At 38.5% G+C, this 20,819-nt stretch overlaps 1 long non-coding RNA gene across 1 annotated transcript in view; it reads left to right on the plus strand.

Annotated features, from left to right (window-relative positions):
- The window catches only part of LOC125335253, a 51,255-nt gene that overhangs the window by 21,969 nt on the left and 8,467 nt on the right, over nt 1–20,819 (plus strand). Inside the window, exon 3 of the long non-coding RNA XR_007207396.1 lies at nt 13,908–14,099. This is a non-coding gene — a long non-coding RNA (uncharacterized LOC125335253). The remainder of the gene's footprint in view (nt 1–13,907; nt 14,100–20,819) is intronic.

Below are 20,819 nucleotides of genomic sequence, written 5' to 3' on the forward strand. Positions count from 1 at the left end.
TGCCACTGAGGCAAAATCTCTGTTTGACCAGCAGGGAGATACATCTGGGCTAGGTATTTTAATATAGAGACACGGTTAGGTTTGTCTGTACCAAATCTAGATGTATCCTTGGACCCCACTGAATTCACCTGAATTAATGAAAAAAGAGTTCACTAATTAAGGCTTTACAAGTGGAGAAAGGAAATCAATTATCTTAATAAAATTGCTGAAAACTACCTGGTGCAACATACTAAAGTGGAAATCCCTAACATTTACATCACATCATTTTCAGCTCTTACATTTTTATTACAATTTTTATAAAGATCAGGGTGTTTGGGTATTTTTTTCCTAACAACACATTTTTACAATGAAGTGGTTGAAAGATTATCTCTACTTTCATTTAAATATGGTGCACTTATTGATCATACAGCTGTAGAGAAAAAATTTAAGGATGTGACTCTTCGGGGTCCACAGTCAAAAAGAAAAGTAAATAAAAGTTTAAGCTTTTTCTTTTCCTTTGGTAAACTTCTTGGGTTGCAATCGACTTCAGTATTTTGTGACCTGAATCAGGATTTCTGAAAGTTCGACGTTGGCATAATCAATGCTCTTGTTCTGCAAGACATATTGTCAGCATATATTTGGAATGATGCCCATAATTCATTCATGAGTTACACATTCAGCCCAAATATATACTGAAAAAATCCTTTACCACATCATTCATTTTCATGTGGGTGATGTGTATTTATAATGTGTAATGAAGAAACACAAGCCACTCTCGTACTGTAGTACGCTTTTGAGTTTCACCTGTTATTGTGGGTGAGAAAATTAGTTTAGTCTGATTATTAGCCAAATTAATTGTAATGGGGAAGAGAGTGTCCCACTAGAACAGCAAGAATAAACTTAATTTCACTCTCTTTTTTTGTGATGCAAATCAGTAAATGAGTTTAGATATTTGCTTTCTACCTAGTATCTCTCTGTCCTCCACTAGCACAAAATTATTTAGGAACAGTTGTTCAATGATTTTTTTTCATATAGACAGATCAACCACATTTATTTTCAGAAAGAAAGAGCAAGAGGGCTTTGTAGAGCTTTAAAAATTCCTGTGCATAACTCTCACTTTTAAAAACCTACCTCTTAATATCTTTTAATCTTTCCTCTGTCACTTAGAGACCTTTTTCAGTTGGATCTTTCTTAGAAAATTAAAGTCTTTGAATGTGCTTTGGTTTTGTTTTAGGTTTTAGGAGCATCAGGAATATTAAATTTTTCCTTTTGTAGTTTGGCTTAAAAATAGGCTTTTTAAGTCAGCTAATGTGATGTCGATATTCACGATACCTTAAAAAAATCTACAGGAACAGCTAATCATGAAACATGTAGATTTTTCCTCATCTTTTCTATGATCAGTTACTTAATGTTAGTCAATCTGAATTAAAAAAAAATCAAACAACCATTATTTTTCTAATGATCAGAGGATGAAAGAAGTTTTGAAGGAAGATTGTTTCTGAAAGAATTCCATGACATAGAAAATGATCCACCAATAGGCAAGAAAACAGGAATATTCAGTTCTAATAACTAAAGATAAAAATGCCAGGAAATGTTTAAAACACCCTGACGTAGCAGAACACATCAGATTCAGGTGAATCTGATAAATACAAGGAATAAAAATTATAACTTTATTAATTGTTTAACATGTCATTTTCTGACACTGAAATCATAAAAGAAAAATAAAAAAGGGCTGCTTTCTATAAAAAACCTCTACATCTTTAATTATCTGTTTTTAATCAGTTAGGCATAAATCAGTAGTCTTAAAAACAAAAATTTCATTAAATATATCTTTATCGTTTGAAATACAAGGGTTACAACTATAACAAATTCTCTGAAATTAAGTTAAATTGAAATTGTCTTTTACCCTGTAATATGTCTAAAAAGGATCACCTGAAATACAATGTAAATGTCTACATAATGGAAAAATAATACCTGTGAAGTTATGGCAGATTTAATAGCATTCATATAAAAATAAATGCAGAAAATTTGACTGTAACTTCCACCTAAGTCATAGAATATATACTTTGGAAACAAAAAACTTTCATTAAAATGCTGAATTAAAAAAAAAAAAGACAAAACCCAAACATGACAGAGCTTATAATCATGGTATCATCATGAAATTAAGGGAAATATATTAACTGTTACACAATTTCCTATAGTCATGCCTATTTAGGAAAAAAAAAAAAAAACAAACCATGATTTGAAATACTGTAGATGTACATCATGGATTACTGAATAAAAATGCATATGCATGAAAGTGTAGTGCAATTTCAGCTTCATAATGTTTTGTCCTGAGATGTTAATAGGGTAACTTTAAAAAGAAATCAGTCAACATTTGATTATAAATATTTTTCTGGAACATTTATATACTGCAGCAAATAATATTTTAAAAGGCTTTTCAAAGGATCATAAGGGAGATACAATCAGCATATTTTATTGAATTCGGTTATGCATTCCCTTATAGATTATCTTGGAAAATCCCAGTGTACATGATAATACAAATCAAAACAGCTGCTGTTTTATCCATTGCACCACAAACAGAGACCTACTGCAGTCAGTGCTGACTACCAAAGTTGTCAGATTAACACACCGGGGCAACTGAGCCAGGGAGGTGATTTCCTCTTCTCAGTGTGAAGCTCATTAGTGTTTCACAAATCATTGCTCCATATCTATTTTCTACTGTTGAATCTAAAAACTACCTTCTGTATCCATCTGTATATATCCTTATGGAACCAGATACACATAAATCGTCACTTTACGAATCTCAGCTTCTTAAATACAGCCCTGCATACCTGGCCTGATGACAGCAGCCCTGAGCACCTGGCAGCTCCCACTGCTGCCAGCAGCAGCAGCTGAATTATTGACGCAGCTTTGGAGTCAGCTCAGGTACCAATGTAGGCACAACACAGGCAGACAGGAGACCATACTCTGGTGATGACACCAACTAGCATAAAAGTCCTAGATTACCTGAAATAAGATCTCTTACTTTCTAAAACAGGACAGTTGCATGCAGACAGGGCACTGGAAATGATCTGTGCCCCCTCAAGTCTCCTGAAACATGCCTTGGAATTGCTTGGGATGATATCGGCTGGTGCTGCTAGCAAGTCCAAAGCAATGGAAGAGCCCAGACTAACAATTAATAGCACAGAGAGTCAGTGTCCAATCCTAAGGAATGTTCCCTGGCAGGTTCAGTACAGCAGCGTTCTGGCTGCAGAAACCACATTTACTTTCCTATCAATAAAGTATTAGAGACATATCTTTTCTTCACCAGCCACAGGAAAGTAAAACCAGAGAAAAGCATTTGGATAAGATGAAAAACTGTGTTTCAGTGTTTAATGGTAATAGACACTGAGAGTATAATGAATATTTTTTCCAGACACTGTATATTTCACTCACACTTTAGGCAGCCCAGTGTTTCCTTGGCAAAGCTCTAACCAAACTTCACAGTTTCATCTCAGAATAAATGAGTGTTTAATTAAAAGCTTCCAGTTACAGACAAGTTTGGGTTTACTTCTATATGAATATTTAGTCAGTTAATGTGCTAGAAATTAGCATTCACTGATGGAAGGGTAACACATAGTCCTGAATGCCATCAAAATAGAAAAAAAAGGAAGGAAACTCACAAATCATTATTTCTAATGAAATGGAAAACATGAGGCATAGTGATTTCAACTAGTCTCCATGTACCAAGGCCAACAGGCTGAGTTGCTCTAAATACACATAAACAGGAATGGGGAAAGAGCCTTTTCACACTCCTGAAGCTTTCTTTACTGGTCTTCTCACATAGGCTTGGTGTGACTTTTGTTTTAAAAGGCTGAGGTCAAATATTCTGTTTCAGAGTTCAGGCTGTTTCCCCCTTTCCCGAAGAGCAGCCACTGTCTGTTATTTCCTGTGGGGTGTGTGCCAAGCCCATCTCAGCAAGCCTGCCTGTCCTCTCTAGAAGGCTTTCCCAGGGAAAGGTAGGCTGACCACCCTCGTGATGATAGCTGCCACTTCCACCACTTGCAGTGAGGAAATTCAGCTTGACTCAGGGAAAGGGGCCCCCTCCTGATTTCCACAGACAGGGATTGCAGTAGTAAGCAATAAATGAATGGGGGAAGAGAAGGCATTCTGGAGTGCCAGGGGGAAAGTACTTTGAGAGTGGTTGAAGAGGGCTGAAGGGATGGGTCTGAAGCGACTGTGAGAAAAGGGTGCATGAACATGAAACAAGGGGGAAGGGTGTCAGAAAACAGACAGCACCATGTAAGTGTAGGCTAAAAGAGAGTATGGGGTGTCCAGGCAGAATACAGGAGGCATTCTGTACATAAAAAATTATTGCAGTGCAATGCCTCCAAGAATAATTGCAGTGCAAAACCTCGGATGAACATGAGGTGCTAATGTGTATAAATTGCTAGTATGTACAGATATATGTATGCATTCTTTTAAAATATACTTATCATTTTACTATAAGTAGGTAATACATATACACTACATAACACATTTTTTATGTATATTTATATTTCGTGATTTTCAGGGTTTCAGCAGTACAGTGTGTTAGCACAGTAGAGCTGATCCACTCTTCCTCCATTGTCCACTGAACAAGCAGAAGAGAAAGCTCTGCACTCTTTTTAGAGTCAGAACACAAAAATAATTTTTAAAAAATGGAGCATCAGTGAGATTAAGAAAGTATGTCTGTCTCTAAAACGAATGGAAATCAAAGGCTGTCCTGAGGGCCTTGCAGACTAACAGGAAAAGGTAGAAGACACCACTAGCTTAAAAAAGTTACCCAGGCTGGGGACAGGGCAGTCATTTCACCTTCCAGTACAGCTGGATATGGTATTAGCAGCTTTTTCACATGCAGGAGTGTGAATTGTCCAGACACCCCAAAATGTAAAATTCAGTGCACTGTTGTAGCCATTTTTCTTGTGTGCATGAACATTTTATCCAGTTGTCTACCTGTGTACAGGGATATAACCGCATACAATATACAAACACATATAATAGCTAGCTTAGTGCCTGCTGAGCTTGAATACACACACATATACAAAGTATTTATTGAGGGAACCACTGCCTCTTAGTCTCTTTTTGCATTTTAATAAAATCAGCCTTTCTGAAGAAGCTAATTGTGTAAAGCTTCTGTATATCATAAATCTCACCCATCTTACTCCAATAAAAAACTGTAACACAACTTGCTTTTAGATTGCTCTGACCAGGAAGACCTGAAGAATGTTCTCCCACTCAACATCATTTCAATTCATCTTTATTTTACTTTGCTAGAAAGTGCGTCTTTGTAACTCCTGGTGCTGGGTGAAGTGCCCTGCTGTGACATGAGACGTCGGGTTCTGTCAGTCACATCAACTGATGTGATGTGACGGAGCCTAATGTGATGGGACCAATGCCCTGCTGAATGTGTACTGTGTCACTGTGGTATTCAGGGGCTGGTTTCTCTGAGAAGAAATGCAGTGAAGAAAGCCAGGCTTTCCACGGCTGATGAAGCTAAATGATTTTGTAAATGAAAGTGCAATAAGGTGTTTGCTGCATATGCATGCACAAGTAACATATTTGGCTTATTTTGTTTTTTTATTTGTTTGCAATGGCAAACAAACAACATCCAGTCGTGAATTTTGCATAAGATTTTTGTCAATCCTATAAAACTCTGACTAGCATCTACCTGAGGGCAGGACTGGAGTGCTGCCTCTTGGAGTGCTGCTCTGCTTGGGACAAATGCTGTTTCTGGAAGACCCATCCACTACTCCCTTGTCGATGCCACAGTGTGAATCTGAAGGTGTCCTCCTGCAGCCCCTCCATGGTCACAGCCAACAGCCACTGCTTTTGCTCGGAGCTTTTTCACACCAATCCTACCTTATATCCCTGATTCTCAGCAACAAAACATCTTGAGGCAGCTTGTCCTAGTGGCAATTCCTCCCAGAATGCAAACTAGTCTCTGAAAAAGCACCGTAAAGATTACTCAGATCTTAAAAATGTTTTCAGAATACTTCCAAGGAAATAAACCCAGTAATCACCCACTAAGGCATCACACTTAGCAGAAATGTTGGCTTTTAAGGATATGGCTTTCTCTACTCTTTTGGCAGTGACAGCCCTCAGATCTCTGTACCTTGTTCCCATTAGCAGTCCTTCCACATGAGACAGCCACAGGAGCTGGTGAAGGCCATAAAAGAAAGCAAGTCAGTCCTGTCCTCATCATCCGCCAGTAATACAGCTCCCAGTGAAACTGGATGGGTTGTGAGAGTAAATTATCTCGTTCTCAAGTCAGCTCCAGGTGAGAGCTCTAGCAAGGATTATTTATATCTTTTGGCCAAGTTCTCCACTCTGTGAAATGTTGACCATCCCAACACTGCATTATCACTAGTTTCGCCATAGTGATCTTAAACAATCACTCTGGCACTAAGCAGCTTTTTCATTTTAAGATAAAGCAAATTTTACATCAATTTTTCAAGATGGCTTTGAGGGTCACCTCAATCACAAAGAAATTGCTGATTAGCTTGTCGCTCCTAACCCCCTCAGTTTCTGTACATACTGGTACCCCTGTTTATTATTCTCATTATGGAGTAGTCCAATAAATAGCATGCAGCAGTGTTGCAGGAACAGGGAAAGCCCTTTGGGTTACATATAGATATGGAGGAAACATCATCTGTCAGGATCCACAAAAATGTGCAAGAAAGATGATATATATCTTCTGGCACAATTTCTTAGCAATGTCAGCCATGTTGCTATTATACAAAAGCGCATTAAAAAACCCCAAAAAACTAACAAAAAAGCCCCAACTCAATCAAACCTATCAATTTTTATGTAGCTAAACAATCAATTTATGCTCTCACTCTATTTAAGAGTCTCATGAGTATTGTAAGTTCTGTCACTGGAACTCCTTTGTTTTTATTTTACACTGGAAATTACTGGCTTAGGGAAAGGTGGACCAAACACATCAAAATGGAAAAGCAAACCAAAACGTGTGCTTTTAAGGAAAGCAGCATTGGGATTATTTGTTGCTAATACAAAATGTTTTATCTTGGTAGAAAACAAAAAAATAACTGGGTGGACGAGCACAGAAAGAGAGACAGAGAGCAAACCTAAGAACTGGAAATTAAAAGGGACTTGGAAAATATCCATTTCAATGAGCAGAATTCACAAAGACCAAGGTCCACATAAAAAAAAAAGAGGAAGTTGTGCATCTCAACAGTCTCAACACTGAGATGGGTGGCAGAGGGGTTATCAAAATGAACTCATACCAAATGGTGCTGCATGGAGCACATGAACACCTTCCTCCACTGCCATACAAAGGTGCCCACCCACAGCACTGAGTCAAGCAGGTTTTTAAAACTCTAAGCCAAGATATGGTTTCTTGTACTTAGAACTATAAATCAGTCTCTTGAATGTAGATGACTGTCTCATTCCTCATGATGGGAAGATGAGCTGGCAGAAATATCATTCCTCCTGAGAAGTAAGTTCAAACCCTTTCAAACTGGGTACAAGGCTCAGGTTTCCCTGTCATGTGCAAGAGCTCCAACCTACTAATCAACTCCCATTTTCCAAAGGGAAGACTTTCCTTTTTGACTGCACCACACCCTCTCCCCCTCAGGCCTTCACACCATGTCTCTGACTGACAGTGACTGTGCACTTGGGTAATGACAGTGCTGCTGGGTGCACTCCTACCTCCCCACACCCATCACGAGGTTCAGATGTTGGAATGGTAAGGCTGCAAAGCACTAGAGGGCTTTGGCTCCACAGTGCTCTGTCCAACTAAGATAAGGGCAACCCTGCACACATGTGGTAACATCACTTCAAGGCTATAAATAAGCTTTGTGGTGTAAACATAGGTTCCTGGATAGGCTCTCCTACCCTTAATAGTTAGGCAATGTAATGTTATTTATTTTTTAATCGTTCCCTTTGATTTAATTGCCTGTATGCTCCCTAGGGTGCATTTTAATTGCCAAACTACTACTTTGGATCCTGGGTAAGTAGTTCCACATAAAAGTGAGTCTTGAAATTCAGGAAAAGGTGAGTTCCTCATTGCTGGACAGCAGCTGGCAGTGGTTCACATTTTAAAATCCAGGATTTACAATGTACAGGTGAAATTCTCTCTCATTCATTGGCATAAGTGGAGATGGTTGGTGGTGAGGAGGTTAAGAGGCTGACATCTACCTATTTTCTCCTTACCCATTAATGTGCACACATAGGTGTGGTGGCCATGTTCCAGCACATGGGGCAATCACAGTGCACTGTGTCCCACCTGCATTTCTGCAATGGCTGCTGGGGAGATCAAAGCTTGCAGGCAGGAATTTCCAGGACTGGGCTGTTCGATGCCAGCACTGCTCCTCTGGGATTTAGGACTGCTAGGTGCTGACATCACATGTGCTCTAGTGCTCCAGCACTTGAAGGGGAGATGGCAATCCTGTATGAAGAATGTTGTCAGAGCATCATCAGTCTGTCTCCAGAGGACAAGGAAATATTTTTGTTGTGGACATGGTCTCTGACAGGGTGCAATGAAATCACCGCCATCTGCAATGGCTGAAAAAGCTTTGGGAGTTGTTCAGCAGGAGGGTCACTGGAGGGAATGTCTGTGCCTGGGCAAGGAGATGACTTGCATGGTTTCCAACTCCAGTATTTATGACTCCATGATTATTGGTAAGGAATGAGGTAGAGAAAGACACAGCAGTTGATGCATTAGGATGCTACTTAATTTTCATTACGTGTCTCTTCAGATGGAAAATGAGACCTTTTAACCTTCTAGCAAGCTCCCTGCTGGAACCTCCATTGTGGATTCTGTAAAAATGAGGCTGTTTAGACACTTAAGGATGCTTATTCATCCTTTGTGTGAGTGGCTGTTAAATGGTGCTGCTATGTTTATATCTAATATTTAGATACTTAGATTCTGCTTGTGCAGAGGCAGTAGCAGCCCCAATGGGATAGGCAGTACTGCAGAGAGCAGTAAAGATGCTTCTGTCAGGGTATCTTGGCTAGTCTTTGTTCAGAGCAGGATAGCAATTATAAACAGAGACTTTGAGGGGTAAGTATGAAAATTAAAGGGTCAGTTACATTTGCAAGGGAAAAGAAGATTCTGTAGCTTGATTAGTCGTAAGGCCATCTCAGATAAATATTTTTTTTCTTTCTGTGATTATTTCTAAGACACTTGACTCTTTGTTACAAGCAACAGAACAAACTCAAGTCTTACTATGATATTCATTCATTAAGTGCAACTTTTCCCTGCTTCTTCCTATATGTGACTCCTCCTTTAGTTTCAATCTCGAAGCAGTATCATGTAATAACAGAATAAAACTTTATTTCAACTATCTGTGTGCATATAGGCCCCAAATGCTTGGAGGAGCAGCAGAAAATACTATTTTGTCTGTGACTTTTAACAGGCAAAAGAAAAAGTGACATCAATTATATTTGACGTGTGGACATTATACATCAAATAATTACATTTCATGGCTTCTCCTTTTGTGGAAAAGAAATGCCATTATAAAAATAGTTTCCATGGGGTGAGATTTTCAAAAGAACCAAGCATCCACAATTGGGACCAGATTTCTAGAAGGCTTTAGCTTTGGCATAGAAATAAGTGTCCAGATGTCCTAAGAGCTCTAAACACTAGATTGTGAGCATTTATAAAAATCTGGCCTGTATTTAAGAGCATAAATGGGAGCTGAGCTCTTTGGAAAAATCTCACCTCCATGCTGGGTGTTGAGCTGGCTTGAAAAAAGTCTTGGTCTGAGGCTGTTTTGGTGGGGGGATTGTTGTTTGTTTTGGGGTTTTTTGGTTTCGTTTTGTTTAGAGATTTTTTCTGTTGTTTTTAAAAGAGAACTGGTCTTACATGTCATTAAGTTGTTTACTGGTTTTGTGGAGCTTTTCACTTCTAAGCACATATTTCAGTTCATCCATCCAAACAGTCCAGTTGCCTTTAAGCAATATTGATGTACTTAAAACTAATCATGCCCTTTTCTGGGCTGGAGATTGAATTTACCGTTTGAAATACCTCCCTGTTTAGCTGTGAAATGTACACTATCTTTACCAACATGGCCACATGTGTGGAGGAGGTGTGACTGAATGGGAGCCAGTCAGAATAAAGAAAAGCTTTTTTCAGTGCCTGTGTAACTCTGATAATGTCTTTTCAAAAAGCTCTAAATATTGCAGTTGAGCCACAAATAAACATAAGTAAGTTCTTCTAGGTAAAGTAGTGACAACATTTCTTCTGGACCTGTGCAGCAAGAGTTGAGTAGGCCGGAAACGTGCTGGAGCAAGTCCAGAGAAAGGCAATGGAGCTGGTGGAGGGTCTAGAGAGTAAGTCCTATGAGGAGAAGCTGTGGGAACTGGGGGTGTTTAGTCTGGAGAAAAGGAGACTCAGAAGTGGCCTTATCACTCTCCACAACTACCTGAAAGGAGGCTGTAGCCAGGTGGGGGTCAGTCTCTTCTCACAGGTAAGAAGTGACAGGACAAGAGGAAACGGCCTCAAGCTGTGCCTGGGGAAGTCCAAGATGGACATCAGGAAGAATTTTTTCCCTGAAAGGGTGGTTAAGAAGTGGAACAGACTGCCCAGGGAGTTGGTGGAATCATCAATCCCTGGACGGGTTCAAGAAGCAGCTGAACATGGCACTCAGTGATGAGGTCTAGCTTAAAAGGTGGTGATCAGTCAAAGGTTGGATTCGATGATCTTGGAGGCCTTTTCCAACCTAGATGATATTGTGATTCTGTGAAAATGGACCTAAACCAAAGGAAACAGGATACTTGTATACCAAAAAGAAAAAATACTCAGGCTGTAAAGTCTTTTCAGAAAGTTGTTCTAAAGAACAGTGAGAATGGGCACCCTCCATTCCCTCTGAAGCCCGAGTGTTGGTTAGAGCATTGAAGGGTAAGGTAATATATCTTCTATTTCTTTTAGAGGAATATATATCTACTTTAGGTATCAATTCAGCTTTAGACAATAATTTAGTCATACTTGTAAATGGCATTCCAACAAAAAAGGTCATCATATTTGACAGCATTGGATTGACTTATGGAAAACTAAGGCTGACTTTCTGGTGTTAAAAATGTTAACCCTTTTCCAGCGACTACTGATGCCAGGAATCTGCTACAAGTTTCCATGAAAGTGGGAGGAGATAGGAACGTATAACTGCCTATACAATAAGCAGTTCTTTCAGAAAATCACAGCAAAACTTACTTTGAATCTTGCATCCTATACATAAGCCTAAAAATGTTATCAGATATTGAAAAGGCATGGACAACAGCTCTTGTACAGGATTGAATGGATTGCAGGTCAGGTGATCTCAAGGTTGGCTGATGGATGAGATAAACACCTCTCATCACTATGCTGGATCAATCCTTGCTTAAGTACTAGATTTATGACTGCTTCTCCCATCCATTTTCAGATTCTATCATTGTTTCTGCTTTGGCTCTGGGCCAAATGAAGTTGTTCTTCTATAAGTCAATGTTTAGAGCCCCAGGTCTTGGAGTAGAAAGTGATTTCGCAACCTCTGCTCTCAATTAAAAGAAAATACAATTTTTGTGAATCAGTGTTTGTCAGTGTATAGCACGTACTACCTTCACATGTCCACTCCCTGTTCTCAGGGCTTTCAAAAAATGGGTCACTGCAACATATAATCCTGACTGGAATATTTTCTGGAGATGACTTGACCTGACTCTTAATTTCTAATTCTTCAGATCCCAGCTTTTGGTAACAGAAAGAATAAAGGGACAGGATGAGCAGTTCTGTCACAGGCATCCAATTTCACTTCACAGCTGAAGCCACCACATCTCACAGCCCCCATGATTTTTTGGAAGCATTGCAGTGTTTTCCTTCCACAGAAAACCTGAAATTTCATGGGCTGATGGAGATTCCAATTCAGCCGGCAGCTACTGTGTTGAAATGCCACCCAGGTGTGGGTGTGGCCAAGCTGTGACAGAGAGGTCAACACCTTCCAACATCTCCAAGTCTGCCAATCTCAGAGCTAGAGAAACCCACAGGGAACATTTTTCGTCTTCTACGTAAACTTCTTTGGGAGCAGTTTTTTCCAGCAGAAAGTTGCTAAGCATTTCCATACAACAGCTTCATTTTGACCATCAGCAGCACTGTGCAGGCAGACTGCTGTGTCAGGCAGCTACTATGAACACGTGTCTTGGAGCTCCACCAAGCTTTTTTCCCTTAGAGATATTGTTCATTTCTGCTGGAGGTACTGAATAGCACAGTAGCTCTTGCCAAAACACTTCCTTGTACATTTACTTTGCATGTATGAAATAACTATTCCTCTAGCATTTATCCACCCCTATTCACCTGCCTTTTCTTTTTTTTTTTTTTAGAAATATATTGTCAGTAGTGAATTAAAAAGGCAAAAAGTGTTGTTTAGCCTATCTGTAGGGAGAACACCACAAAACAGAAAGCATATGCAAAACTAACCCAGCCCAGCACTGACAGCCGAACTAATCATCATAAAGGTATTCAGCATGAATGTCTTTCAGTAGATGGGTCCACAAAACTGTGGTCCACAAAACATGTATGCACACTTTTTTTAACCTCATGTGCCAACAGAAGTCCATGCAGACTTTCTGTGGTCTGGTAAGAAAAAGCTTGGGTGCAGCAGCATGACTCCTTATTTGAGTATCCACATCCACTGATCTCCCTCAGGCAACCACTACTGCAAACTCTCAGACAGGAGCAGAACCTTGCAATTCCAAAGCAGGCATTTAAGTGGGAGGAGCAGCCTTCTCCGCCTCTCCTAAATTCTTGCACAAAACCTTTACTGAGGAAAAAGTGAACCACAATCACAAGTTCTGAATTCAATAGAATTTCTAAATCCAGAGCAAAGTAGTTCTTCTCTCATGCTAAGAGCCTGTGAAGATTATTTCACTAAGCAAAAATCTTGATCTCTGAAAGGCCTGTGAATAATATCACAGCTGAAAATTTTTCGGGGATATTAATTTGCCATCTGAAAACAGATTCACTGATGTAAAAATATCTTGAAAGACAATGATACAATATATCAAGGCAATAATGCAAAAAAGTATACTTAGCTGTCACCAACATGAAGCAATTTGATAAAATAATTACCTGAAATTACATTTACTGGAGTTTTTGAACAGGTATTTTAATTTATTTAAGATTTATCTGGGATGTCAGTGTCCCAGTCTAAGCTGAAATAAAATTTCAGTTTAGATTTGTCTCTTGCATGGAATTTAAAGACTAATTCCTCAGTATGAAAATTACTAATGGAAATAAAGTTTTTATTCCAATGTGTAGATGTGCAGCACTGGGGCCTGCTAGAAACTAACAGAAATGAAGCACTTAAATGCTGACATAGAGGAGGGGACTCACTTCCTTCTTCTGTGATTTAATCTTGAACTTGAAGAGTATCTTTAAAGGACTGCATATATAAATAATGATCACGTAATGCACTTAATAAGCAGTCATTTGCTGAGTGCTGTCTATACAGTTACTTCTAGCTGGAATGCTGGTCCTGAATATTTGAATTCCCTCTTTTGCCTTTCACCTCCTTCTTCTCTGCCAAGTTGCAATTTCCATACTGGGTTATATCAACAGTGGTGGGAATAATGCTTCTAACTGCATTTCCACTTCTATTAAAAACAAACGTTTCCACATAAATCTGCTAATGTAAGGCATGGTATTACTTACTTACTTTTTTTTTCCCTGTTAATGATGAAAACAAATGAGTAAGATTTATCTCTTTGACAAGTCATGTGGGTGTGAATCTTTAATTAGCATATAACAGGTTTAGACTTCAAGTCCCTATAGGCGTGGGAATCACTTAAAGAAGAAAATCCCACTTGGTAAATCTTTGGCTTAGGAAGCCAAGAATGTTATTTTAAGAGATACCTGTAAAGATGAAGATTGCAATCTTTGTGCATGTCAAGGTAAAAAAGCAAGCTATTTCATCTCCCAGAAACTCGGTGACCATACTTTGATGACAGGCCAGATGGCAGCTGTTCCCCTAGCCTGGTGCCAAGAAAGATGATTGGAGCTGCAATTTACCTTCCGTGGTGAAGCTCAATGCTGGAGCATACCACAGCTGCGGATTTGGCTGCTGCCAGTAGGTGTGTGCACAGTTGGTTTCCTCCCAATTTGGATTCATCAGGTAAGAGGCTGTATCAGTACCCAGCAATTATGAAATTGGCATGCGTTGGATTGTTTACTCACAGTAATATTCCTACTGGACTTTATTAAAACACCATCTGTTGTCAGTACAGACAAAGAATCAAACCAGAAATATCCATGGAGAGAAAGTGTGTATGTGCACGTGTGCATGTGTGTGTGTGTTCAGCTGTGTTGCAGGATCAGGTCACATTTCATATTCTCTTTTCTTCTTTCCTCTTCCTCTACAGGTAGCTTTTCATAAAATGCCTACATTCCTAATCAATTTTTTTCCCCTTTCCTAATGTCACATAGAAAAAAAAAATTAGAGTGGAAAAAAATAAAAGCTGGTCAAAGGGAAGTTATACCTCTGTGAGTCATGCTGGAATGGAAATAAATGAGTCTTTGCATATGGGTGGAACAACATTAACTTTACTACAAATTAAGGCTGAAATCGTTGAAGAAAAAGTCATCTGACTGAATGATGTTCAGTTAGAACTTCTGAGTTAATGTGTAGTATACAGGGTGAGTAATAAAGGATATTTGCCAATAATAATATCTTTAGGGCTTGAGAAAAAAAGGGGACTAGCTTTTACAATCAGCTATTTGCTCTTGATTACTTTTTTTCTTTAATCTTTCAAATGGGGATCAGATATTCTTAATACACAGCTGGTCTCCACAAATGGCCAAGGATAATTTTTCCTATATCTACATATAATTCCAGGTGAAATTAATTAGTTGGAATTCTTCATCAGGTAAAACACTAATAAAATATGATGCAAGTAATTAAAAATGCAAATACAGGGAAGAGAGCAGTAAAACTTAGATATGTCATTTCAGTCCTACAAAAAGGCATCTGTCAATTTAGATCTTTAGTGCATGCACTCACACATACACATACACAAAAAAACCCTTTAAAAATAAAAATGTAAACAAGTCCCAGTTCACGTCGTAAGATTAAAGCTGTAATAAAGGCAGAGAACACAAGCCAAGAACATCCCCTGGGAGAAGGAGGAAAGTGCATTAAAATGCTTGGGTTGTTTATGGACTAAGTGTTTGGAGATCTCTCGGTGCTGAATGAAGGAGTTGGGATATTTTAGAGGACCCACAGGGAGGTTATTTACTACTATGGGGAGTCACTAAAGCCTGTTTTGCTCACTATACCCAGCCATCAGAAATAAAATATTAGTCCTAATATAAGTGCGTGCAATCTACCACCTGTGGTGGGATTGTGCATAGTCGAGAGGGAGGGGATTTGCCCCAAATATGAGCCCATCCTTGTTGCACTATTTAATTTCATCCTCATGTGGACCAAAGTTCTTCCCTAAGTTAAAGCCACATAGCCATTGCAGAAGTTTGACTCTGGGCAGGGTAGAGCATAATTTCCATGCCTAAGATATAATTCCCTCCCTTTGTTTTCATCATCATCATCATCATCATCATCATCATCATCATCATCATCACTGCTCCTCTACCAAATTACTTAAACCCTGTATGCTTAAGTCTTGTAGCCTACTCTGCCAAGCCTAAAATGGACCCACTGCATTAAAGCAGTAATCTCTCCAGCAGTAATGTCCCCAAAATCTAGGCCCTTGTTTTTTGAAGCTCACGGAGGACTAATCTCCTCAAGTTTATACCAATATTCATGAAATCAGGAGTTACAGTACTTTGTTTTTGTGCTTCAGTTTTATGTATCTATTTTTAATCCTGATGAGAGGAATGTAATATTTTGCCTTGACTTATGTCCTATGTAGAACTTTTTTTTTAATCATCTTAATAGTAATAATCTCAGTAGTTAGACACTAGAAGACGTTGCCCAGAGAAGTTCTGGATGCCCTGTCCTTGGAAGTGTTTTAGTGATTTGATTGTCTTCATTTGCTCTGATAATACTTACATGCAAAAACAAAACTTCCCAATAGTGTCAAGCTTTCTGAAGAAGAAGGAAGACAGTTCCCGTAGCAAAATACATTTTTATTCTTTGTATCCAGTCAGTCTCCAAGCCTCCTCTGTGGGGGTGATAGGCAGGGAAGAGAGGGGAAAAAAAGTAGACTTGCAAAATGGAGCTGCCAACTGTTCCACAACAGATAGATTTTTATGGCCCACAGGTCCATTAGAAATTCAACAGAAGCAACTAATTACAAGAACCAAACAATCCTCCTCCCCAAAGTGCAGCATGCAGAAATGGCCTGTTAGGAAGATGGATGCCAAATATGTTTGCCAGCAGCAGGGCCAGAGTTTGCCCCACGTGGGAACTGGGAGGGCACCGCTGGCACACAGGCTGCCTCCTGCCCTACCTGTGCATCAACACTTCCAGAATAGTCTGCCACGCTGTGCACTGCAAACATGCTGAGGCTGTATAACATCTGTGCCAGCACTTCTGCATCCTTATAAATCATTTCCCAGCTCTTGCCGGGGCAACAAGGAAGAAAATGTTGGCATATAAATGTGTATCACTGTATGTCCTATGGAATAGAATAATAATTGTGTTGATTTACCAGCCATGCACTGTTCCCAGGGATGGCTGGGAAATATTGGCAAAGAAAGGACTGTACATCCAGCAAAAGAACAGATTTGCTGAACTTTATAAAAATGGTTGGAATAATCAGATGCTTCTGTCTAGGAGACTTGTTTCCTGTTAGACTGAGTGTGAGGGCTTCACCTCATTGCTGGTTGAAATGTAATGACTTCACCTCTAGTCATGTTCAAAATAAAAGTGTCCAGAGACATTATTTAATCAGTTACATGGTGAGCATAGATGGGAAATTTTTTCCCCCCTCCTATGTGTGGTTGTGGATACCTCTGAAGTCACTGGCTGCATGCATTCCCTGTGCATTTAATCTCAATTGAGGTCAATGTTAAAACTTTCACTGGGACCAAGGTTTTATCCACCAAATCTAAAATAATTTTTTGACCATAACTGTGAAGCCTATGACCCACTTTGCAGGCTTTTGTATAGTTTTTTCTCTCAAATTTTTATTTAAGATAATCTCACTATCATGTTTAGTATCTCACCACCTACAAATGTGTTACGAAAAGAATGTGGTAATTCTAGCACACAGTAAGAACATCAACCTAGAGCTACACCAATGGGAGGAAATGCACTCAATTCATACTTTCTCATTAGCTTCCAGCAAGAACACTTTGTTTAATTTTCCATACCGTATTGACCACAATAAACTATGTAAAGCAATTTTACAAATGTTTCAGGATTTTATGGAAGACTGACAGACTTTTCTTGCATGACAGTTACAATGCTAAAAATTCCTGTCAAGATATACAATGACATTTCATAATACTTTATTCTCTCAAAATTCCCTATGTTCTGCACCTGTACTTTTTGAACACACAACCGCCCAAACACACATAGTCTAGTACATTTCATCACATTATCTGTTCCAGTTGTACTGCTGAAGCTGAAAAACTTTCTTGTCACACCATGCGCCAGGGGCTGAATTCACACCTCAAAGCACAAGCATGAAATATCGTGTGATACAAAGTTTTGTTCTAAGGCATCTAGACCTAAGTGTGAAAAATATGCACCACCTGTGAAATAGCACATTGTATTTCAAAGCAATACTGTAGCATTAGTTTGAATACCTTTAAAGTATTTTTTTCTGGTTTTACTTATATTTTTATGACAGATATTTTTGAGGATTTTCTTAGGTTCCAGTATTTTTTCCATGTATATGGCTCTTTTATTGTGAAAGATCCAGACACTTCATAATTTTTGAGTGTGTGCATGGCTGAGAGTAGTAATGTTCCAGATCAAAATTAAAAATTATGCAAAAATAATAAGATTTTTGTCAAAACTATGTCAAACAAAAGCAGGTATTAGGCTCAGTAACAAATTTTCCATAATTATATACACAGAATATTGTGTATTACATGCTACTTTATACTAATCTTATATACTTCATTCTTCTACATTATACAGTACTATTATATACAATTATTATGTAGTATTTCATGAACAATCAGTACCTTACTGTGAAGAAGATCACTAAAGGCCAAGGAAAGCAAGGCAAAAAGCATGCAAAGCCAAATATCAAAATCTATTTTTACAATTAAAATAGTGTCATAGTAGCTCTAATGTATAGCACCCTTTATTTTAATGCCTCAAGTGAACAATACCACACTGTAAATTGCACAGCAATCAGGGTATCCAGAATGATAAAAAGATCATATAGTATTTCAAGAAGTTAAACCTTAGACTTTCCAACACATCTCAGACCTAAAAATATTCTTCTTACTTGACATAAATTACTTGAATTCCCATCAAATAATCTAAGCAAATTATATAAGATGCATTTCAGGATGGGACGAGTCATCCTCTGGCAGTGCTGGCCTTCTCTTTAGTGGAACCAAGCAACTTGTTTAGGCTAGAAATTAAGTTCAATCAACTTTAATTCAGACAAGCAGCTAGGATGCAGGAAGAATGTATTTGGGGTCATAAAATGGAGAGTTCTACAGAAGTTACCTTGCTGTTCACTAGAGATGCAGACTAACACAAAAAAGGAGCTGGGTTTGTTGGGGTTTTTTTGGGAGTTCCTGCTCAAGGTGGAGAAACTGTATACAGCTTGGGGTTTGCAGGTTCATATGCCCAAACTGAACATAATTTTTAAAAAGGTATGCCAGATATACATGTTCATGACCTCAGAGTCCATGCCCAAGAATTAATTAAGTACAGTTGAAGAAATGGAAGCTAGGTGTATGGGTCTTCACTCTTACCACATCAAAGAAACCTGGCTGACTAGCGCCAGTCTCAACCCATCTTCTCCCAAAGGAAGATGCATTTCCTACTTTTCCTGCAGTTCTCCTACTGTTGATGACGAGTATGTCCCCCTATCAACCACTGGATAAAGAGGTATTCAGTACTTACGGTATCACAGCTATAATTCAGACTTCACACTCTGTTTTCTGATAAGGAATAAAAATAAGAAACCATCAGTGCCACTTGGAAGATGTTTGAAAGCTCTGACAAGCAGATTTAGAGCCAATGGTCAGGCATTTTTGGTTCTCATGTGGTCATAAGTCTCCTTCGTAAGAAAGACACAACTGCACACATTCTGTGCAACACATGGAATGCTGCCTATCATCTAACAGTCTATTTCTACCTCCAAAAGACAACAGGTGAATGAAAATGAACTTAACAGCCTCAGGTTTTCCTACCAAACCAAACTCACCAGCATATCAAAGATAGGTTTCCATTGGCAATGCAGCCATCAATGAATTTCCAGCTCTTTTCTCAATACCTTATGCGTCAATACCTAATGTCTGACTTGAAATCAAGCTGGTGAGGTAATGTATGCAGAAGTTAAAGGAAAACAATGTCTAGATAAGGCCATCTGGTAAAAGTAATCCTCAAATCCACACAAATAGACCAAACCTTATAAATACTCAATAAGATAATTTTCATAAATGACATAAAAAAATAAGAGACATTGTTATTTATTGTTGTTATTCTAGCTATTTTAAAAAGTCATGGGTTTTTCTAAGACAAAAAGGTGCTAGGAGACACATAAAAAGAGAGAAGGAGAGAGGTAGAGAGAGGAAAAAATACAGTGTTTTTGGAAACAAGTCACTTTATTGAAGAAATAAATATTTCCTACATAAATGAAAATACTAATCACTGCAGTTTGCATAAAAGCTCTGCTTACGGAATCTGAATAAGAGATATTTCTCTAACTTCTGTGTTTTCCCTGTTCTCTTTTTATTCATCATTTATTTGTTCTTCTGTTCTACTGATCAAAATAGAAAAAGGAAAAGAAAACCCAAAAGGTGGGAAGTCAGGCAACTAGGAACTGTAAGCTAAGAAATAAAGCTTTTTTCCGTTTTAAAAAAAACCCCATACAAATCATTTTAAGGAAATCCCAGAATAATCCCACCCATTACCTTGTCCACATTCTCAGCCATTACAAATGGATTTGCTTCTGTTGGTGAAGCTGTGCTTTGCACTGGGATCTTTTAGAAGAACTAACTCTGAACCCTAGTATTCAAATTTGCTACAATTCTCCGTGGCATTCAGGTATGTGGCCCTGGTTGTCATGTCTTCCACCTCTATAGGCATAATGCCAGTAGATACTATTAATAATATGCCAAAATCAAAATGCATTTAGATTCTTAATTATTTTGGTGTTCATATTTTTGTATTTGTTTAAATACAGAAACATGACACGAGATTGAGATGACTTTGAGCTTTAAAAAAAATATTTGTCACTCCATTTTTACGTCTCTTGATCCTCCCTTCTTGATTCCCTGTTTTGTTAATTTATACTTTGCCTGATGCTCTAAGTTCAGCAGTGAAGATATTTCCAGCTTTTCTGGACTGATGGGACCCAAAGTCCTGTTTTACTTTTCTATCTTGTAAATATTCAGACAATTATTGCAATAAAATATGTATATATGTAGGTACTGCACGTTCATTCATTGACTATCTGCAAAAAGCCTAGAAACTCTCTCATGAACATACAACAGAGAAGGGACATTACTTGATGTTTTCTCTTCAGCATCTCCAATTTTAATGAAAAATCTTTTAATGTGGAGTAAATCCTGATCAGCAATGGAAAAATTCTGCTTCAGAGATTGTTTATTCTGCTTCTGCTACCCCAACCATCAATTTTCATTCTGAAGTACAGCTGAGTTTAGCAGTGCTACAGGGATTTTCTCTGAGGACAACAAAACATCCTGAAGAGAAGCAAATAGCTGTGGTATATTGCTGCTTTGT

The sequence above is a fragment of the Corvus hawaiiensis genome, chromosome 1 (assembly GCF_020740725.1).
Source record: "Corvus hawaiiensis isolate bCorHaw1 chromosome 1, bCorHaw1.pri.cur, whole genome shotgun sequence".
NCBI lineage: Eukaryota > Metazoa > Chordata > Aves > Passeriformes > Corvidae > Corvus > Corvus hawaiiensis.